This window comes from Coregonus clupeaformis, unplaced genomic scaffold (genome assembly GCF_020615455.1).
Source record: "Coregonus clupeaformis isolate EN_2021a unplaced genomic scaffold, ASM2061545v1 scaf0159, whole genome shotgun sequence".
NCBI classification, from domain to species: Eukaryota; Metazoa; Chordata; class Actinopteri; order Salmoniformes; family Salmonidae; genus Coregonus; species Coregonus clupeaformis.
The window spans coordinates 535,850-548,964 of NW_025533614.1; the positions used below are offsets into that span (position 1 = coordinate 535,850).

The following is a 13,115-nucleotide window of genomic DNA, read 5'->3' on the forward strand; positions in this document are numbered from 1 at the left end:
AATGTACGGCTAGCCAGGGGCACACTCCAACACTCAGACATTATTTACAAGATACATTTGTGTTTAGTGAGTCCGCCAGAACATAGGCAGTAGGGATGACCACGTGTTCTCTTGATAAGTCCGTGAATTTCACAATTTTCCTGTTCTGCTAAGCATTCAAAATGTAAGGAATATTTTGGGTTGTCAGGGAAAATGTATGGAGTAAAAAGTACAATATTTTCTTTAGGGATGTAGTGAAGTAAAAGTAAAAGTTGTCAAAAATATAAATAGTAAAGTAAAGTACAGATACCCCAAAAAACTACTTAAGTAGTACTTTAAAATATTTTTACTTAAGTACTTTACACCACTGATGATAAGGTAACCAGAACTGGAGATAAGCATATCAATATTTGGTGCAATCAGAAGCTCAGTCTTCCTAGAATTGTCATAGAAGTGTTTTAAGACAGAATATGGACTCTGCAACCTAAGATTAAGGTTTGTATACTCAGCTAAAGCATATCAATATTTGGTGCAACCCCTAGTTCAGTCTAGACTTGTTATAGAAGTGTAAAGAGACAGAATGGAGCTTAAGGACTCTGCAACCTAAGATTCAGGTTTGTATACTCAACTAAAGCATATATAGCCTTAGTATTGTTGACTGCAAAAGGATGGAAGTTGTATGACCCCTGTTATCATACCCAAAATGATAATCCACTCTTCGATTGCATGTCCAATTTGTTTTGCAAGTGGGCTAATGTTAACCCTCCCGTTGTCCTTGTCACGAGTTACAAAGCCAGAACCCAGAAGCAGACCAGGACAAGGTAAGTTGAAACGAAGGTGAGTGTTTATTTACAAATTCAAGAGTGATGCTGAATAATCCAGGGAACAGAGCGGGCGGCGTTGATTAGTTGTTGGGGGTGCAGTGGTTGATCCCATCATGGCTCGGCAGCCGCCGACCACCAGGCAGAGGTTGGATGAAGGTCCCGGATGAGTGACTGCAGATGGAACAAAACGGAGGTAAGTAAACAACAAACCAACAAGGTGCAAAACAACAAAACTAACGCTAGACGCTCTAAGACTGATACTCTGGTAAACCTACTGTTCATGGCTAACGATCCGGCAGGGAATGGATGTTAGGCCAGAGCCTAAGAAGGGTGATGATCAGGACCAGGTGTGCAGATTGCTGATGGGATGCAGGTGCGGAAATCAAGAGAGCTCCCCGGAGCGTTCCAGAACCCTCGGGAAACTGGAGATCACGAGCAGAAAAACTAGTCCACAGACAGGACCCGACTCAGACTGCCGGGATCGTTACAGTACCCCCCTCCGACGAACGCCACCGGGCGGACTCCCGGAGCGCCAGGATGGAGGCGGTAGAAGTCACGGATGAGGTCAGCATCTAGGATCTGTCGCCGCGGAATCCAACTCCTCTCCTCAGGACCATACCCCTCCCAGTCCACGAGATACTGGAAACCCCGGCCCCGCCGTCTGGAATCCATGATGCGCCGCACCGTGTAGGCAGGACCGCCTCCGATCATCCGAGGAGGAGGAGGAGGAGGCGGAGGAGGCAACAGAGGACTGAGGAAAACAGGCTTGAGGCAGGAGACATGAAAGGTGGGATGGACTCTGAGCGTCCTCGGGAGTTTGAGTCGAACTGCCACCGGATTGATCACCTTCTCCACCACAAACGGACCAATGAACTCGGTAACAACTTCCTAGACTCAGTCCGTAAAGGAAGATCCCGTGTGGCCAACCAGACCCTATCTCCGATGGTGTAGGTGGGAGCGGGGATCCGGCGACGATTCGCCTGGAGCTGATACCGGTCCGAAACTCTAAGGAGTGCCTTTCTGGCCCGATGCCAGGTCCGGTGGCAACGACGAATATGGGCCTGAACAGAAGGCACTGAGAGCTCCTTCTCCTGAGAAGGGAACAAGGGAGGTTGGTAGCCATACAGGCACTGGAAGGGAGACATCCCAGTGGCAGATGTAGGGAGAGTATTGTGGGCATACTCAACCCAAGGCAACTGAGAGACCCAGGAGGTGGGGTTGGAAGAGGCCAGGCAGCGTAGCGTGGATTCCATCTTCTGGTTGGCTCTCTCCGCCTGACCATTAGATTGGGGGTGAAACCCAGATGTGAGACTGACTGTAGCTCCAATGGCCAAACAGAAGGACTTCCAGACAGCAGAGGTAAACTGAGGGCCACGGTCGGAAACGATATCACTGGGCAACCCATGGACCCTGAAAACCTCCCTAACCAGGATCTCGGACGTCTCCGAGGCAGAGGGAAGCTTGGCAATTGGCACAAAGTGGGCGAACTTGCTGAATCTGTCCACGATAGTCAGAACGACCGTGTTCCCCTCAGAAGCGGGCAACCCAGTGACAAAGTCCAGGGGCCAGATGCGACCATGGTCGCCGGGGAATAGGAAGGGGGTGAAGTAGTCCAGAGCTGGGCCGATTGGTACTCTTATTCTGCGCACACACTGGACAGGCAGCAACATAACCCCGAGTATCCTCGGCCATGGCAGGCCACCAAAAAACGTCTGCGAAGAAACGCCATCGTCCGAGCCACGCCAGGGTGACAAGCCATCTTGCTGGCGTGGGACCATTTGAGGACCGCAGGACGAACCGACTCAGGCACAAACAACCGACCGGGTGGACCGTTACCGGGACCGGGCTGCGTCCGAAGAGCCGCCATCACCTCCTCCTCAATCTTCCACCTAACAGCTCCCACGACGCAGTTCCGGGGAGAATAGTCTCGGTCTTGGACCCACTCTCCTCCGTCTTGGAGAACATCCGAGACAAGGCGTCCGCCTTGCCGTTCTTAGATCCAGGTCGGAACGTCAGGGAAAAATTGAATCGTCCGAAAAACAACGACCACCTGGCCTGACGGGAGTTGAGACGTCTAGCCGATTGCACGTAAGCAAGGTTCTTGTGGTCAGTCCAGACAATAAACGGCTGCTCCGCCCCCTCCAACCAGTGGCGCCACTCCTCCAAGGCAAGTTTCACCGCGAGAAGCTCCCGGTTACCCACATCGTAATTCCTCTCCGCAGGCGAAAGGCGACAAGAGTAGTAGGCGCAGGGATGGAGTTTACTGTCCGTGGAGCATCGCTGCGACAGGATGGCGCCAACTCCCACATCAGACGCGTCCACTTCAACGACGAACTGACGGGCCGTGTCCGGTTGAGAGAGAATCGGTGCGTTGGTGAATCGCCTCTTCAAATCCAGAAACGCTCGATCCGCCTCCGGATTCCACTTGAAGCTCCTGATACTGGAAGTCAAGGCCGTTAACGGAGCGGCCACACGGCTGTAATCCCGGATGAATCTGCGGTAGAAATTCGCAAACCCCAAAAATCTCTGGAGCTGCAATCTCGTACCGGGCTGGGCCCATTCCAGAACCGCTCTAACCTTCTCCTGGTCCATCCTAATCTCTCCCCTGGAGATGATGTACCCGAGAAAGGATGTCGTGTGGGCGTGAAACTCGCACTTCTCGGCCTTCACGAACAGGCGATTCTCCAACAATCGCTGCAGAACCTGCCGGACATGCTGGACGTGGTCGGAAGGTTCCTTCGAGAAGATCAGAATGTCATCCAGGTAAACAAACACAAAGAGACCGATCATATCTCTCAGGACGTCGTTCACCATACTCTGGAATACCGCTGGAGCATTGGTCAGTCCAAACGGCATCACCTGATACTCGAAGTGACCCATCGGTGTATTGAACCCCGTCAACCACTCGTATCCCTCTCTGATCCGGACCATGTGATACGCATTGCGTAGGTCTAGCTTGGTGAACACCGTAGCACCCTGTAAGGAGTCGAAGGCAGAACTCATCAAGGGCAGGGGATACTTGTTCTTGATCGTGATGTCATTCAAACCCCGATAATCAATACACGGTCGAAGAGAGCCATCCTTCTTACCCACAAAGAAGAATCCTGCCCCCCAGGGGGTGATGACGAGGGACGAACGAGACCAGCAGCTAGGGACTCCTTGATGTAGGTCTCCAAAGCCTCACGTTCAGGGCGGGAGATACTGTATAACCTTCCCTTGGGGTAGACAGCTCCAGGGAACAGGTTGATGGCACAATCATATGGTCGGTGGGGAGGGAGTGACAGAGCCTTCTGCTTACTGAACACTTCCCCCAAATCGTGATATGTCTCGGGAACCAGGGACAAATCTGGGGGTTTAGCCTCAATCACCTGACTGGGAACCGAATGGGGACAGGCAGTCTTGAGACAGTTAGCATGACAATCAAGGCTCCAACTCGTTACCTTGCCCGTCACCCAATCGAACGTGGGATTGTGTTCCTTCAGCCAGGGGTATCCAAGGACCAGAGGAACATGGGAAGACGGCAGAATGAAGAATGAAATCATCTCCGAATGATTCCCCGACAACAGCATCTTAACCGGTTCAGTCCTCATCGTGATACGTGCCAGACTACTGCCGTTCAGAGTGGTCGCTTCAATGGCTTCCGGCAATTGCTCCTTGGAAAGCCCCAGCTGTTCCACCAACTCGGCATCAAGAAAGCTTCCATCGGCACCTGAATCGATAAAAGCGTTAATCGCTAAGCTCTGATTCCTGTTCACAAGGGTAGCCGGGAAACGGGGTCTGACAGAGGTACTGAGAGGTTGAAACTGGCTCGCTAAAAGTCCTCCCAACTTTAGCGAGCCGGGCAGTTTGACGACCGCCGGGAACAAGTGGAGATGTAATGTCCCGAGCTACCACAGTAGAGGCAGCAGTTGGTCTTACGTCTATGTTGACGCTCCTCCTTGGTTAACCCGTGCCGCCCCACTTGCATGGGTTCAGAATCGGGAGAGAGGACCTCTCCACTAATCCTTTGTGGTGGAGAATGATCGACGTGTTCTGGTCCACCACCCGACCCGACTGGGAACTGAGAAGCTGATCGATTGGACGGACCCCATTGCTTCTCCCTCCTTCGCTCTCGGACTCGATTATCCACCCGAATAGACAAGGCTACCAAGCTGTCCAGGTCACTAGGCTCCGGATAGGAGATCAACTCATCCTTGAGCTGTTCCGACAGACCCTGGTAAAAGGCCGCTTGCAGAGACTCCTCATTCCACCCACTCTCCACAGCCAACGTCTTGAACTCGATCACGAAGTCGGCCACGCTGCGAGTTCCTTGGTGAAGCGAAAACAGGCGCCTAGCGGCGTCCCTCCCTCGGACGGAATGGTCGAAGAGCTTCCTCATCTCGGCCGTGAACCCCTGGTATGAAGCCATGCAGGGGTCTTGTCGTTCCCAAACGGCTGAAGCCCACTCCAGCGCTCGACCACGCAGCAACTCAATCACAAAGGCTATCCTAGCCTTGTCTGCGGCATAAGAGTAGGGCTGTAGATCGAACACTAACCCACACTGCATAAGGAAAGAACGGCATCTTCCCAGCTCCCCCTCATATTTATCCGGCGTCGGAACCTTGGGCTCACGGAAGGACACAGCTCCAGACGCGGCAGGCGAGATGGGTGAACCCGGTAGTGGATCCTCCACCGGAAACTTGCGCTGGTTCTGGACCTCCGTCAGACCGGTAGAAAGGTTCCGAACTGACAACGCTATCTCCTGTAGTGCCGTGCTATGTTGTCCCAACATCTTCTCCTGATGGGAAATGGCATGGCGAACAGAGTCCAGGTCCGCTGGGTTCATTACTGGCCGGATCGTTCTGTCACGAGTTACAAAGCCAGAACCCAGAAGCAGACCAGGACAAGGTAAGTTGAAACGAAGGTGAGTGTTTATTTACAAATTCAAGAGTGATGCTGAATAATCCAGGGAACAGAGCGGGCGGCGTTGATTAGTTGTTGGGGGTGCAGTGGTTGATCCCATCATGGCTCGGCAGCCGCCGACCACCAGGCAGAGGTTGGATGAAGGTCCCGGATGAGTGACTGCAGATGGAACAAAACGGAGGTAAGTAAACAACAAACCAACAAGGTGCAAAACAACAAAACTAACGCTAGACGCTCTAAGACTGATACTCTGGTAAACCTACTGTTCATGGCTAACGATCCGGCAGGGAATGGATGTTAGGCCAGAGCCTAAGAAGGGTGATGATCAGGACCAGGTGTGCAGATTGCTGATGGGATGCAGGTGCGGAAATCAAGAGAGCTCCCCGGAGCGTTCCAGAACCCTCGGGAAACTGGAGATCACGAGCAGAAAAACTAGTCCACAGACAGGACCCGACTCAGACTGCCGGGATCGTTACAGTCCTAGGGTCAAAATGACCCGCCACTGTGTTGAACCAACTTTATTTAATTCATATATTTTTTGGATAATTTGTGAGAAGGAGGCAGTGATACTTTCTTTAAAGTCTCACTGCCTCCTTCTCACAAATGATCCCAAAAATATACAAATTAAATAAAGTTGGTTCAACACAGTGGCGGGTCATTTTGACCCTAGGACAACGGGAGGGTTAAGCCAACTCACAGACCACTTTCTCACCATCCATAAAATTAGCTGCATTTGGTGATTTATTTTGGGTGAATTATTACTTTAAATTAAGCCATTACAAAACGTTTTGTATCAAATGTATTTATTTGAATGCAATGACCTCATGCACACTTGGATTAGACCTATATTAATTAAATTAAACTCTGCTGTTATACTGTAGAAGCTAGATTGATGGTTTTGTTGAGTGATCATGCTGTCATACTTTGGCTTAGTGACATTTATGCCAGCAATGTTAGCAATATGTTTTGTAGAACAGATATACCAGGAATGTTTTCACAAGACATAATATTTGAATAATTAATAATGTTTTGTTTTTTGATCTCAGAACTATGGCACACTAAATTACTGAACCAGATTTGCTATGAAACTTTAACCTACATGTTTCTATGCTAACGCATAAATGTTATGTAATTCAACAAAGTCTACTTGTGAATACAATAGAACTGAATAAAATATACTACTATTGTATAATAAATATTTATTACTTCTCAGGGGCAATATAAAATGCATTATCAGAAGCAAATAATCACAATACACCTCAACATATGGAGGTAGCCACATATTCATATTCTGCAGCATAGTGGACCATTTAAATACAACAACAAACCATGATTGTAGTATCAACTGAGATAATCAACCAGTGTCATAAGTATATCTTTCATGAAATATTGTCATGATGCACATGTACAAACAAGATTATATTTTGGGTTCTGATGGGGTACGACAGTTAAACTAGGTGTATGAGGAATTTGTAAGTCATATTCTCAGAGATCAATGGGAATATATAATTATCTAAAAATTCCAAAAATGGACATACCAATTGCAGATTGCCCCTTTAAGTTAACTCACCATGTTACCCATTTATGTAACTGTCAGGTGTTGTACTTGGCTATAAACTCTGTATCAGATAGTAGGCCTAATCTTTGGTCTCTCTTTATTAAGTCTCTTGAACATTCTGGGAATTACAGTTATGGTTGCATATTTATGTAATTCAACACTTTTATTACACAGTTGGTTTAGACAGACCTGTGAAATTGATTTCAATGAACTCTGTGACACTGCCTGTAAGATTTAAAAGCCTCTATTCTCCATTCATTCCGCTGTCTGAAAGGTAAGGATAAGACTACGGTAAGATTTCTACTTACTGTAATTGCCATGTTGTGACAAGTTTTTTGTGGAGAAAATAGTGTAAGGATATTAGTCACAAGTACTCCTCAGTTACAATAAATAACTTGTCTGTCTTGGATTATTTCATTTTTGCTGTGTGAAGCTGTCAAAATGGCTACTCATGCACAGTAAATGTAAATAGTAAAACATATCAATTAGGGGTGTAACGATCCATCTACTACATCGATGTATCGATTTATATTCCTATGATCCAACTACATCGATCTGTGCTCGGCGAGTTGGCCTTTTGGACAACATATATCGATCTAACATCGTTTTAAAATGTAATAAATCGATTGTATCGATACTAGGAAATAACCCATTGGATTTAAGCACGTCAGACTTTATATGGATGTTTTTTCTTAGCACTTTTAATGATAAAGGCTTTAAACATTACTCGATTCAGTCTGCCTATCCGTGGCGTCATCGCGCCAACAGCAGCGCAAAGGCGCAAAGACAACCAAACATAGCATGGCGGACTACAGAGGAGAAGCCGACGAGCGAGAAATTATCAAGCCACCATTGCGGTCCAGTGTGTGGAAACACTTTGGCTTTTGCAAAGACGGAGATGTTCTAAATAAGTCGCTCGCTGTTTCTAGGATATGTAAAGGTCAAGTAAAGTACAATGGCAACACGACAAATCTCTCCAACCACCTACTAAGGCGCCATTGGATTTCACACAACACCGACCGTCCAGGCACCTCTTGCAGCGTTCCCGCTGCTACAGCAGCGAAAGGTAAAGTCAACTCTGCAGAAGCCTCAGGTCTCGCCTGCATGTTTAGTCAGAGACTAGGCCAAAACTCAGCTCGGGCGAAAAACATCACGGCAACAATTGCCAAGTTTATCTGCAAAGACATGCGACCCTACAGTGTGGTTGAAAATCCGGGATTCCGTGAAATGATTCAAACATTGGAGCCAAGGTACACAATACCAAGCCGACCACACTTCTCAGAAAAGGTTATTCCTGCATTGTACGAAAGTACTAAGAATGATGTGAAGCTGTCGCTTTCTCAAGCTGAACGAGTAAGCGATAACGACAGATGGCTGGACGTCATGCTCAAATCAAGGGTATGTGACAATTACCTCTCATCACATTGATCCGGAGTGGAAAATGAAGACCTTTGTTCTGCTAACCAGAGTTTTAAATGAAGCCCATACTGGTAAAATTATTGGCGCGTTACTGCGTGAAGCCTGCATGGAGTGGAAAATCTACGACAAGAATCCTGCCATCGTCACAGATAACGCCAGGAATATGATTGTGGCCGGTGCAGAAGCCCAGTTCAGTCCACACATTACCTGCTTCGCACATACACTCAACCTTGCCTAGCAGAAGGGTTTGGGGTGGACCGTGCTTCCAGGTTGTTGGGGAAAGTGCGAAAAATGGTTGGATATTTTCACCGCAGCCCGATTGCATGTCACGCCCTACAGGAAAAACAAACTCTGATGGATTTACCAAAACATAAACTGATCCAAGACATAATCACCAGATGGAACAGTTCATTCGAAATGCTTGAACGTTTTTTGGAACAACAGCCAGCTATAATGGCAACTCTGATGTCCAAGGATCTACGAAAGGGGGTCACAGATGTAGGCACGCTGAGTGAGAGTGATATTGCCAACATGGATGACATTGTTCAGTTGATGGGTCCTGTCAAAATGGCAACCACTGTGATGTGTGAAGAAGACCAGCCAACTCTCTCTGTAATTGCTCCTCTTCAAGCAAAACTGCTGAAACACCTACAGCCATGCGAAGACGACTCAACCCTGGTTGCAGAGATTAAGAGGGTGATGGCCAGTGACCTCTCCACACGCTACAGAGGCACCCAAGATGCTCTCAACATAGGTAATTAATTTGGAGTCTTAATTAAAATCAACTTGGTTAATATTTTAGGTTATTAGACTGTATTAATTTGTAAAATGCCACACCTTTGCGTTTTCAAGTTTGAATTTGAGTTGTTTTTTCATATGGAAAAGTAAACAAGATATCTGCAATACAATTCTTAGTTCATGGTGGCTTTACATCATCACTGTGCCACATTTCTTTTAAACATACTAAAGTTTAATCTTCTTATTATTTTGTGTATGAGGAGGTGGTCATCACTTGCAATTTCAGGTCAACTTAATTTAATAATGCAATGAATGCAATATTCTTGTTCTTTAAACAGCATCAGCGTTGGACCCGCGATTTAAAGAACTGCCCTACCTGGAAAAAAGAGGACAGAGAACAGGTCTACACAAAACTGGTTTTTGAGGCAGAAGTGTCCCACCAGGTAACTCTTCTCTCCTCTTTCCTCTGCTCTTTTCTCTTCTCCCCTTTCATTTGTCCTCTCTCAAATCTCATCTGTTCTTTATCTTCCTCTAAATTTATGTGTGCAGTATTACAGAGCAGAAATTTGAACAGTTCACACATTCTTACATCAATAGATGCAAGCAATGGGAAATCAGGAGGAAGACGAGGGAAGCTCAAGCACAAAGCTGTCAGGATTCAATGAAGAGACCACAGGTGTGTTTCATGTGATACCAATAAAAGATTGTTGTTGTTTTGTATTAATGAAAAACATGACTATATTTTGAAATATATTTCTTATATTGTAGCTCCAAATGAGTCACCTCCTTGTAAGAAGAAAGCCTTAGATGCGCTGTTTGGCGATTCCTTCACCCAAAGAGAAAGAAAATCCACAAGCGAGACAGCCAGAGCAGAGGTGTTAAAGTACCGAGCAAAGGATGCGTTGCCTTTGACTGAAAATGCCATGAAGTGGTGGAGATCTCAGGAGAAAGAGCTACCTGTACTTTCCACCCTTGCTAAACGGTACCTGTGCATTCCAGGCACCAGTGTGCCAGCAGAACAAGTTTTTAGTACTGCTGGCGACATAGTGAACGCACAGAGAAGTGTTCTGCGGCCAGATCATGTTGATCAGTTGATATTTTAGAAAAAAAATCTGTAGTCATTGAAGAGTAGCCTAGTAGGTTACACTTGATCTTTTGTTGAATATTGTTTGTTTATTAAAATGAGAGTAGTAGCAGGTTCATCCACTGCTCATTCAACCTGAAGAAATGTTGGTTGCACTTTATTTTTGATATTAATACTGTATTTGTATTGTAATGTTGAAAAACAAAAGCAGAAGTAGCAGGTAAACCTGCTGTTAATTCAACCTGAAGAGATGTTGGTTGCACTTTATTTTTGATATTAATACTGTATTTGTATTGTAATGTTGAAAAACAAAAGCAGAAGTAGCAGGTAAACCTACTCTTTATTCAACCTGAAGAGATGTTGGTTGCACTTTATTTTTGATATTAATATTGTAATATTTTTATGTTGAAAAACAAAAGCAGAAGTAGCAGGTAAACCTACTGTTGAAATGTTGGTTGCACTTACTGTACTTTTATTGAAAATGTATGACAATTTTAACTTCCTGTTAATTCAACCTAAAGTGTTGTTTGCACTTTATTCAAATAAAATGTGAATGCATTTGCCATTCATTGTTGTTCACTTGTTTATTTATATTCATAATTAATTGATACCTGATTCCATTACAAGAAACAGGAATCTAGGAAACTTCACCTGCACTGTCCAGTATCCAGGTATTTATTTCAGTCACACTGGTTGAATTTTTGGCTAAAAGGTTACTGAATCGATTTCAAGTCACTGAATCGTTTCGGATCGTATCGTTCTAAATGAACCAATATCGTCCTTGAATCGTATCGACAACCACGAATCGTGATACAAATCGAATCGTTGTTAAAACGAATCGTTACACCCCTAGTTTACACTGATACGTTCTCATACTTACAGCTATACATACTCACACTTTCATACTCACATTCACACACGAACCCCACCTTCAACAGGTCTGATCACATACAAGGCCCCTGGATAGGCAATCGAGTAGGCTACTTCCTTACATCAAACTAGATGTAGCTCTGGCGCTGATGTGCTCTGGCATTTGCAGGACAGAGCGTACTCACCAATTCTTTCCCTCTCACTGTTTATTCTCTTCCCCTGTCCCCCTTGCGCCTTATCGCTCTATATTTGTATCTGTTTATGCAACCTATCTTCCTTGGCCATGCATGTATGTGATAGAGACAGAGATCCTAATACTTTATGGGAATTAACCCTGTTCTTAGAATCAGCACTGTAGAACATAGCGTGTATAATAAGTATAGTGTTAATTGCAGTGTAGCCTAGGTTGCCTCTGGCTATGAATGTTTCTGTACTTGTATCAGTCAATTTTTGGCTAATAACATAGACCTAACAATTATTGTAAATGTGTGTTTACCTTGTGTTATAATAACCTATTTTCAATATAAATGATAGGACTGACTGAAAAGCTGACTTCCTCCATTATAGGCTCCTGGTTGTAATTATTACATGTGTAAGCCCACAACAGCATTGCTGTTATATAGCTTCATTTATTTAGTTAGCTATACGAAATTAATAATAGCCTAAAACTTATATTAGCTGTATGGCTAGCTTTATTCAAAATAGCAGAACATACCTGCCAGGCGACAAGTCAGCTCTCCCGCGCTGCCTCTCTTTACGCGAAAATCGTCATGCAGACTTGTGCCCTCATGGAGATTCCGTGCAGTGGATAATTAATACTGAGGTATTAATTTGTGATACTTCACTAGGCTAAAACAAGGTTTACTCGTTCATTCGTGTCGGTCAACCACTGAAAACATAAATGTGTCAAACTTTGTCTGCCTCTTCTTATCCATTTGGTGGAATTTCAACCATGCTCCGTCTTCTCTGCTTCCCACCCCTCCTCGTGCACTTCTCCAATCCTCCCTCTCAGTCTCACAACAAGAGGATAATGCTAGTGTCTCGTTTCCCCTAGCAACCAGTTGCTATAGGAATATACCTTAGTAATTCAAAGTGTTGATGATGATGATGAAGAGTCCAGATGTATGACCACGATAGTTAGATTAGGCTAGTTATTCAATCAAACACATTTATTTTACAATTATAGACCCTTAACCTAGGAAGAAATGTGTCTCTTATAAACGTATGTGTGCAGTTACAGGTAGCATACTCCAAAAACTAGAGAAAATTCGACAAAAAATATATTAAATCCACCTTTTGCACAGTCCTCGGCATTTTAGCTGTGCACATCTCACATTTCCCAACACCGTTGCAGTAACTAGTCGTTTCTATGCGAAGCGGCTGCGGCCGCTTGTAGAAGTAGCCTTAATGACAGCACTTCCCACAGTGCGACCAAAAGAAAGATCTACACATATGAAAGCGGTATTTATCGCTCAATACAAAAAGTGGATTTAATATTTTTCTGAATATTCTCTGTTTTTTGGAGTTCCACCTGCAACTGCACACAGATGTTCATAAGAGACAAGTTTCTTCCGAATCGAGAACAAAGAAAGTATCGCCAAGGTTTGTAGAAAAATATCCTGATTATGGTAAACAGCAGCCTATGCAAGATCTCAGATGAGCTTTAGCTCTGCCACTGAGGTTCGTGTTTACATGGCTATCTAGCAGTAATGTTAAAGGCTACTGGCTTTGATTCAGTTAG

General features: G+C 45.2%; 1 long non-coding RNA gene across 1 annotated transcript; it reads left to right on the top strand.

Moving 5' to 3' along the window:
* Window positions 1-9,801: 9,801 nt before the first annotated feature.
* On the top strand, window positions 9,802-10,434 carry LOC123483876. Its single transcript, XR_006658339.1, has 3 exons — window positions 9,802-9,863; window positions 10,018-10,096; window positions 10,189-10,434. It is a non-coding gene; the product is annotated as an uncharacterized LOC123483876 (long non-coding RNA).
* Window positions 10,435-13,115: the final 2,681 nt, after the last annotated feature.